Source organism: Ictidomys tridecemlineatus, chromosome 11, assembly GCF_052094955.1.
Source record: "Ictidomys tridecemlineatus isolate mIctTri1 chromosome 11, mIctTri1.hap1, whole genome shotgun sequence".
Classification (NCBI taxonomy): domain Eukaryota; kingdom Metazoa; phylum Chordata; class Mammalia; order Rodentia; family Sciuridae; genus Ictidomys; species Ictidomys tridecemlineatus.
Genome location: NC_135487.1, coordinates 93,375,855 through 93,383,411, shown reverse-complemented (window position 1 = coordinate 93,383,411; position 7,557 = coordinate 93,375,855). Strand labels below are relative to the sequence as shown.

The following is a 7,557-nucleotide window of genomic DNA, read 5'->3' as shown; positions in this document are numbered from 1 at the left end:
CGCTGTTGTAACAGCACAATGGAATAACCAGAAGGAATAGGAACAGATGTATTAATACAGGCATACAATTTACAATTAAAGCATAAAATTCCTTCATCAAAAGTAACATTTCCCATTAAGAACAGATATGGCATGGGCGCAAATGTAGTTATATTATATTCTTTAAATACAGTAAAATTATAAGAAGCAGCAGATTGACTAGTCCCATTAGACAAGATTACAGGTTTATTTGCAGCAGCAATATTCCATAAATGTGTTTGTAAATGATGAGGGTACTGCACTGAAGCCAAGCGTGGGTCAGCAATTCCTCCATCACCCCAGGCCATCAATTTGTCATTCCAAATGGTTTCATTCCATCTCTCTTTCGGCTGGATTCTGTATGTAGAAGATAAATCACAAGCAGTAATATTTCATTCTGAACAATTTTTTAAGAACATCCCGTAAGGACCCCACATTATAATATCCTGAAATATCTTCCCAAATTTGCCTAAACACTCCTGCCATATGAAAGGGGAGTATCTCAAGTCCTGATAAGTAAAATCAGGACACTCGGGGAACATAGGGTATTATTGTTCAGTTATATTATCCCAAGTCATATTAATGGACCATGCAGACAGCCATTGTAAACGGGTTCGAGAACCATTACTCCAATTTCCAACTAATATCCAATGTTGCCAATCTAATTGTAAGCAAGGAGGAATGCCCAAGCATACAGGTTTACTGTTATTATTCTTATAAGTGAAATTAAATGGTGTTCCATCATTCATATTTATATATGTTAAATTGTTCCAAGGGGGAGATGAAAGAGCAGGAGAAGTATATAAGGTAATATCCATGTCACCCCAAGTAACGGGTTCCAGCAAAGGTGGATTGGGAATATAGGCCCAATAGTGAGTATTATTATTTTGTACCCCAGAAGCCTAAGACACTGTCAATAATGCACACATGGCCAGAAATAAATTTTCTGGGGTGCAACTCTTCCCTGTTCGTTTGCAGCACCTTTTGCCCTTCCCCACTCAGCTTTTTAATTTGACCCCACGTAGGTAAGGGAGAGAAATTAGGACGTCGACAACGTCAGGCCCCAAGATGAAGACGTGCCATTACTGCCACTGGAACATCAAGCTCAGGATCTTGATTCCTCGGCTGGAGTAGTGGATAGGGTGCCCCCCTTGGTGCTGTTCTGATTGTGACGGGTCTGGATCCACCGCCCTGGGAGCCACTGCCGGTGTCCATTTTCTGTTGAAACATAAGCATAACCCTTTCCTCTATAAAGTAAAATCCCTGGCTGCCATTCAGCATCTGCCGCAATTTTTATCCAGATTTGTTCATGAACTTCTTCTAAGGTTTTTTGCTCAAAATGTCGTTCTGCTCGATTAAGGAAATTTAAAATGAATAAGACTTGATGTAACAATGCTTTAAGTTGATTTTGTAAATGTCTAAACAAGTGCATATTAAAATCTGTCATTTTCCTCCTTTTTAATTTTTTAATTTGTGTTTTATAATATTATATAATATTATATAATTTTATGTTACTTTTTACACTGAGGTACAATTTAAATGTATTTTTTAAGTTAATGAGAGCCTTATTAACTTAAAAAATACATTTAAATTGAACCTCAGTGTAAAAAGTAACATAAAACTTTATATATCTTATTGATAATAGGCCCAGTTATAGAACATTAAAGGATATAAATAAATCTCCAATATGTTATTTTTATAAGCCTAAAATTACCATGTAACCTTTTCGAGAACACCAGCTTGATAAAGGCTTTTATCTTAATGACTTGTATACCTGGAAAATATGAACACATTTAATATACAAAGAAGAGTAACAGTACCATAATTACTATTGATGTTTTTATAATTATTAAGTTTATCTCTTAAAGAAATAACATAATAGAATATTGCAAATAACAGTTGTTATTTAACCATATTTGTATAATCCTTAATTTTTTAAGATTATTTGTTCAAAAATTTACATATATAGCCAATGTACACAGACCTTCTTTATCACTTGCTTAAATTTTTTTATTTACTCATTTCCAGAAATGCATTTTTTTTATTAAATCCATACCTAGAACCTTTTAATTTTTTTTGTTTGTTTTAACCCCTTCTTTATTTACACTTTGAAATCATCCTTGTAAATTTTTGAATTTAGGCAAATTATTCCATTTTAATAAGAGATATTTTGTTATCTGTAGTACACAATAAATCACATTAATTTACCATGTTATGAAATTATAGTGTCTAAATATTAGGGATTAGAAAGAACCATTTATTTATTTATTTATATTATTTACCAACTTAAAAAATTATTAATAATGTTATCTAATGTAATTTAAGGAGTTAAAAGCATTTAAAGGTATATTTAACATTTAGCCTATTAACCTTGTAAATCAATCAGATATTTAACAAAAGTACTCATAAACAAATAATCTTATGTCTAATTAATTTACTTATTTTATCAAAACATTAGACAAGTATAATGAACCATGTTAGCCATTTTTTTTGTCGTTGTTGTTGAAGAAAATGCCTAGAATCAAAGCATATCAGTCATTAACATGTTAAAGACATCTTATTTTTTATCTGTTTACCCAATTTAAATTGAGCCACTTAAATCAGTGAATTAAAAATATTTGGATCCATTTTTTTCTTTTATAAATTTTTATGAGCGCTCTTTACATATATATCAATGTTTATATCATGTACATGATATATGGACATACACACAAACAAACATACAACATATAATACAAATGTGCACACATAACACAATAAAGGCCTTGTAGCTATTTTAGGTGAAATTTCCATTGTAATATTTAAATATTTCATAGTTGATCAAAAATAGAACTGATCAGAAAAACATTAACTTAGGTCTGTAGGGTCAAATTTATGAGCTCAAAAAATACAGAATCTAGGAAAAAGCAAGAGTCCCAGAAAAAATGACCTGTTTTTCCACAATTAAAAGAAGTTTTTGATTTATTGTAGCCATGGCTGCAGCAAAAACAGAAACTTTGATGTTCAATTCCTCCCACTCCAGCACAAGCTTACACATATTTACTCAATGAGATGTTTTTCCTTTAATTGTTCATGAATCTTAGGAGGAATATTAATTTGATGTTGAATGTCATCATACATACCAGTACCAGATAACATAGGGTATCCTATTGCATGAATAACAGGGTTTTGACTGTTACCATTTTTTCTAGCCTTAGTGGCACATCCTTCTAAAAACCACATGTGCCATTGAAGATATTTAGGTTCCCGTAGAAGAGCACGGCCCAAAATCTTCCAATCTTCAGGAGCAAAATTATTGTAATGAGTAGCAAGAGCATTAAGCAATTCTTTTACATAATGAGGTTGAGGTTCGTACGTTGTCATTGCCTTTTTTAATCTGTCAATATGATCAATATCAATCCCCTCACACCGAGGTGGATGTGCCAGTCCATTAGCTGGATCAGGCCTGATTATAGGAAAAGCAAAGAAAGGAGTTTCATCCTCATCATCAGAAAGCTCTGAGTCCATTTCCTGGACAGCTTTTAAAGAAGCTGCCAAAAAAGGGTTAATGGCCGAAGGGGCAGAAGGCCTGGTTCCTGATAAAGGTTTAGGGTCCATTTTAGCTTCTAATGTATTGAGACGTCCCAGAACCTCCTCCATAATGAGTTTAAATTGCTCCAAGATGGAAGGATCATCAATCGTCGTTTTTACTTTCGTTTTTTTTTTCTGTCACATTACCAATTAAATCAGCAGAATTTTGTGAAGAATTATGAGTCAATTGTTGCATATCTTTTACTACTTCCTCCTTTTCACTAATATCCAGAGGGAGATCTAGAATAGAAGGAGCTAGTTCCTTTTGTAAATTGCCAATCAACCTTTCTTCCTCCATAGCTTTAAACATTGTATATAAAATATACCAGATAGACCAAAACCGAACCAGAATTTTTTCACCTTGCCTCATGGCCTTTTTAACATTATGATGGACCCATTTCCAATTATCTACATCCATAGATCCTTCCTCCAGGAACCAGGGATTCCATTCCCTGACCACCTTAAGACACATCTCTATATCAGAATGAGAAATAATAATACCATAAATGGCAATTCGTAAAAAAGGAGAAGATGAAGATTGTCCCATCACCCTGTAATATAAAGAAATATACTCACCCTTCCTGACAATCCAGCAGAGTCCCTGTTTTGGGCACCACTTGTGAATGTCTAGTGCGTTTGGGTCCCTGGGTAAGGGTCGTGAAATCACCAGGACACAGGGGATGCAGAGCCAAGGCAGCAATTGCAACTGCATGCTGAGGTTTATTTGCATGTTTCTTTTATATTCTTCTTCTAACAAAGCAAGCAATTCTTCAGTAACACTTCATCCACATAGCCCAAATATCATGCCTCAGCGGGTACACAGAGCTAAATTCAGATTGTTCCTGTTCATTTGATAAGTACCCTCCAAAAGTTCTTTGTAGACATTATCTAATCCCAGAATGTACTGTTCCCAGGTTCAGTATGCAGAAAGCTTCTTTCTCTATGCCAAACCATGCAGAAGCTTGTGTCTTGTGATAAGGGGAAGAGAACTTTTCCTGCTCCTAGCGAGGCTTGCCTTCAGCTGACCTAAATCACAGGCACAGCCTCTTGCAAATTGTCAGGCTAAGGGAGCTAAACTCTGCACACTTAAACCCCAACAGAAGAGCATGAATAATTCAACAAATTTCAAATGGTAATTCTGGATATTCTGAAGGGAATTTAAGAGTAAAGGTTGACACTGCATCCTTAATTCACTTTCCTTTTCCTCAGTCATTTCTTTAAAAGTAAATTTTTAGTTTAATTATTTTGTACCATACACAAGCAGCATGGGTTTATACTCATAAAAAAACACTTCAGATTAACATATATGCTTTTAGACAAACTTTAGAAAGTAAAATTGAATTAAAATAATCTTTTTTTTATATAGAATATACTACTCGGGTCCAGCAATACATGATGTTTTTAGAGCAGACCAGATTCACACGGCCCTTCTGCATCAATGCCATTGTGCACATCAGACAGGCTTTGAGGCACTCAGTGAATCTCAAGACACATATAGGATTATCTTTGGAATCTAATTGGGCAGTAGACTTCACTTCCTAAGTTCCCAAAGAAGATTCTAAAATTATGTAAATGTGTTTGCAGCTGTGTGCACTAGGCTGCTATGCTGTTGTGCACACATTGAGAGGATGCCAGGTGAGAGAGAGGAGTTACACAAAGACTCTATCTCCTTGTCCTCACCCTTGTCATGCAGGGGGATTTTCACATATTATTTTTTTGTGGCATCCTTTCCTTTTAAATAATGTCCCCCGCCTCCGCTCCATGTTCCTGCTAAGAGATTTAATTACCAAAGTTACCCAAATAACCACAGGGCTAGAGTTCACAATAACCTCAGTCCTTAGGATTCAAACGTTGAGCAGATCCACTCAGATGCATGGAAGTTGGATTTCCATTATTATGATGGCAGTACCCTCTTGATAATTCTGCTTTCGGCCTTTGATATTCTTGAAGCTACATACTTGGTCTGTAATGATTTATTGGGGTTGGTTTTTTCATTGATTCATTTTTTTATTAAACAAAAAATAACTGGGAAACATCTCTTCTTTTGCATAAAGCCATTCAAATTTACCTGATTTCAATTGTTATGAAAAAAAAATCATGGAAAGAGCAGATTGTGTGCAGAAAACAGTCAGAATGACCAGAGAAACATGGAACATTTTAGCAGAAAAATTCAAAATCAACATTTAAAGATTTATGGAAAGAGTCAAATATTTAAAGCCAATGAGGGAATATTGAGTTTTTAAAAATGCAAATTGAAAAGTTTAGAGAAGCTTGTGTATTCTTATTTACCCTTGATCAATGGCCTCCCTTGCTTTGCAGTGATGTGGAAAAGAAGAGAGCTTATATTTTCATGGTAGGTCCTGGGTGACTGATAAAAGCAGAGAAGACATTATTCCCTGTGTTAGTCATCTTTGTGTCACTGTGACCAAAATACCTGATAAGATTCACTTAGAAGAGGGAAAGTTTTTTTTTTGTGGCTTATTAATAATTTAACCAACTACCAAGATACATAATCAATGCAGTTTATCAATGTAGCTGATTTCAATGCATTCACACCGAATTGAGAAGGAAATATACAAAAGTAATCCATATTCAATAGAATTTGACAAAAAATAATAAGAAATAAACTTTACCAAGGAAGTAAAAGATTTGCACACTTAAAAGCATAAAACATTGCTTAGTAGATAAAGAAGACTTAAATACAAGGAAACACATTCCATGATTATGGATTGCAAGACTTAATAGTGTCTTAAGACAATAGCATCAGTAATTGGTTTAAGATTTAATATTGTCTTTAACAGATAACACTACTGTCAGAAGTAAACTAAAGTGTCAATGTGTTCTTCATCAAAATCCTAATGACTTTTTGCATATGCAGAACAATCAATTATCAGTTCAACACAGAACTTTGAGAGACTCATAATAGCCAACACAATCTTGAAAAGGAAGAAGCCAGGCTTGGTGGCACACACTTTTAATCCCGTGGCTCAGGAGTCAGAGGTAGGTTAGTCACAAGTTCAAAGCCAGCCTCAGCAACTTAGTGAGGCCCTAAGTGACTCAGTGAGTACTGGCGCAAAATAAAACATAAAAGGGCTGGGAATATGGTTTAGTGATTAAGTGCCCCCAAGTTTAATTCCTGGTACAAAAAAAGAAAATTAAATAAATAAAAACAAAGAAAAAAGAAAAATTCAATATAAGGTTATATCATCTACACTAGAGCTATTAAGTTAGGTAAGAATAGATAAGGTTAATCTTCTGCATTCAGTATAATTAATGTTCCAGCTGATAATATCAATTATGGAACATATAGCTAATGATTTAAATTCAAATAAAATTTATATGGATTGTCAAAGTATGTAGAATAAAATACATTGATTTAGTTTTATCATTCAATACATATTAAACAATAAGGCAATGATGCCAGATTGGTTAAATTAAAATTGCTGCTTGATATATGTTATTTCCTGAGGATGCCTGTCCTTGCTAAATATAATTCAATGGTCATTGTATTTATTCCAGGCTTTGGCAGCAAATTTAGAATCAGCTTTTTGCCTTTGCATAGTAATTTCAGATATCTGACAAGAATTTAATTTCTTCATTGTTAAAATAATAAACCCTCCACAAATGGCCTTCCTGCTGAGGTTAAGACCATAGATTTTGTTACTTTAACCTCTATGTTAGGCCATCATTATGTTCCTTTTTTTTTTTTAATTGGGCTTTGAGGATAAAAAAATGTTCCACACAACCACCAACTTCAGCAAAATGGTGCTGTGAAAATTTTATTCACACTAAGTGCCCTCAGCATGCCACTGCCTTCCTGTGGGAACAGCAATGGCTCTCAGTCAAATACCAAATTGATTTTAAAATTGCTTGGATGGCTTCTGAGGCGGAGCAGTAGGGAGCTGTGTGTTTATCTGAGACCATGTCAATGCGTGAGCCAGGTTCTCCTCTGGTGGGAGTGGAGCATGT

General features: G+C 34.5%; 1 long non-coding RNA gene across 1 annotated transcript; it reads right to left on the bottom strand.

Moving 5' to 3' along the window:
• Nucleotides 1–207: 207 nt before the first annotated feature.
• LOC144368190 (uncharacterized) lies at nt 208–4,565 on the bottom strand. The gene is made up of 3 exons (XR_013427967.1): nt 4,165–4,565; nt 1,099–1,236; nt 208–375 (listed from the first exon to the last, which is right to left on the bottom strand). It is a non-coding gene; the product is annotated as an uncharacterized LOC144368190 (long non-coding RNA).
• Nucleotides 4,566–7,557: the final 2,992 nt, after the last annotated feature.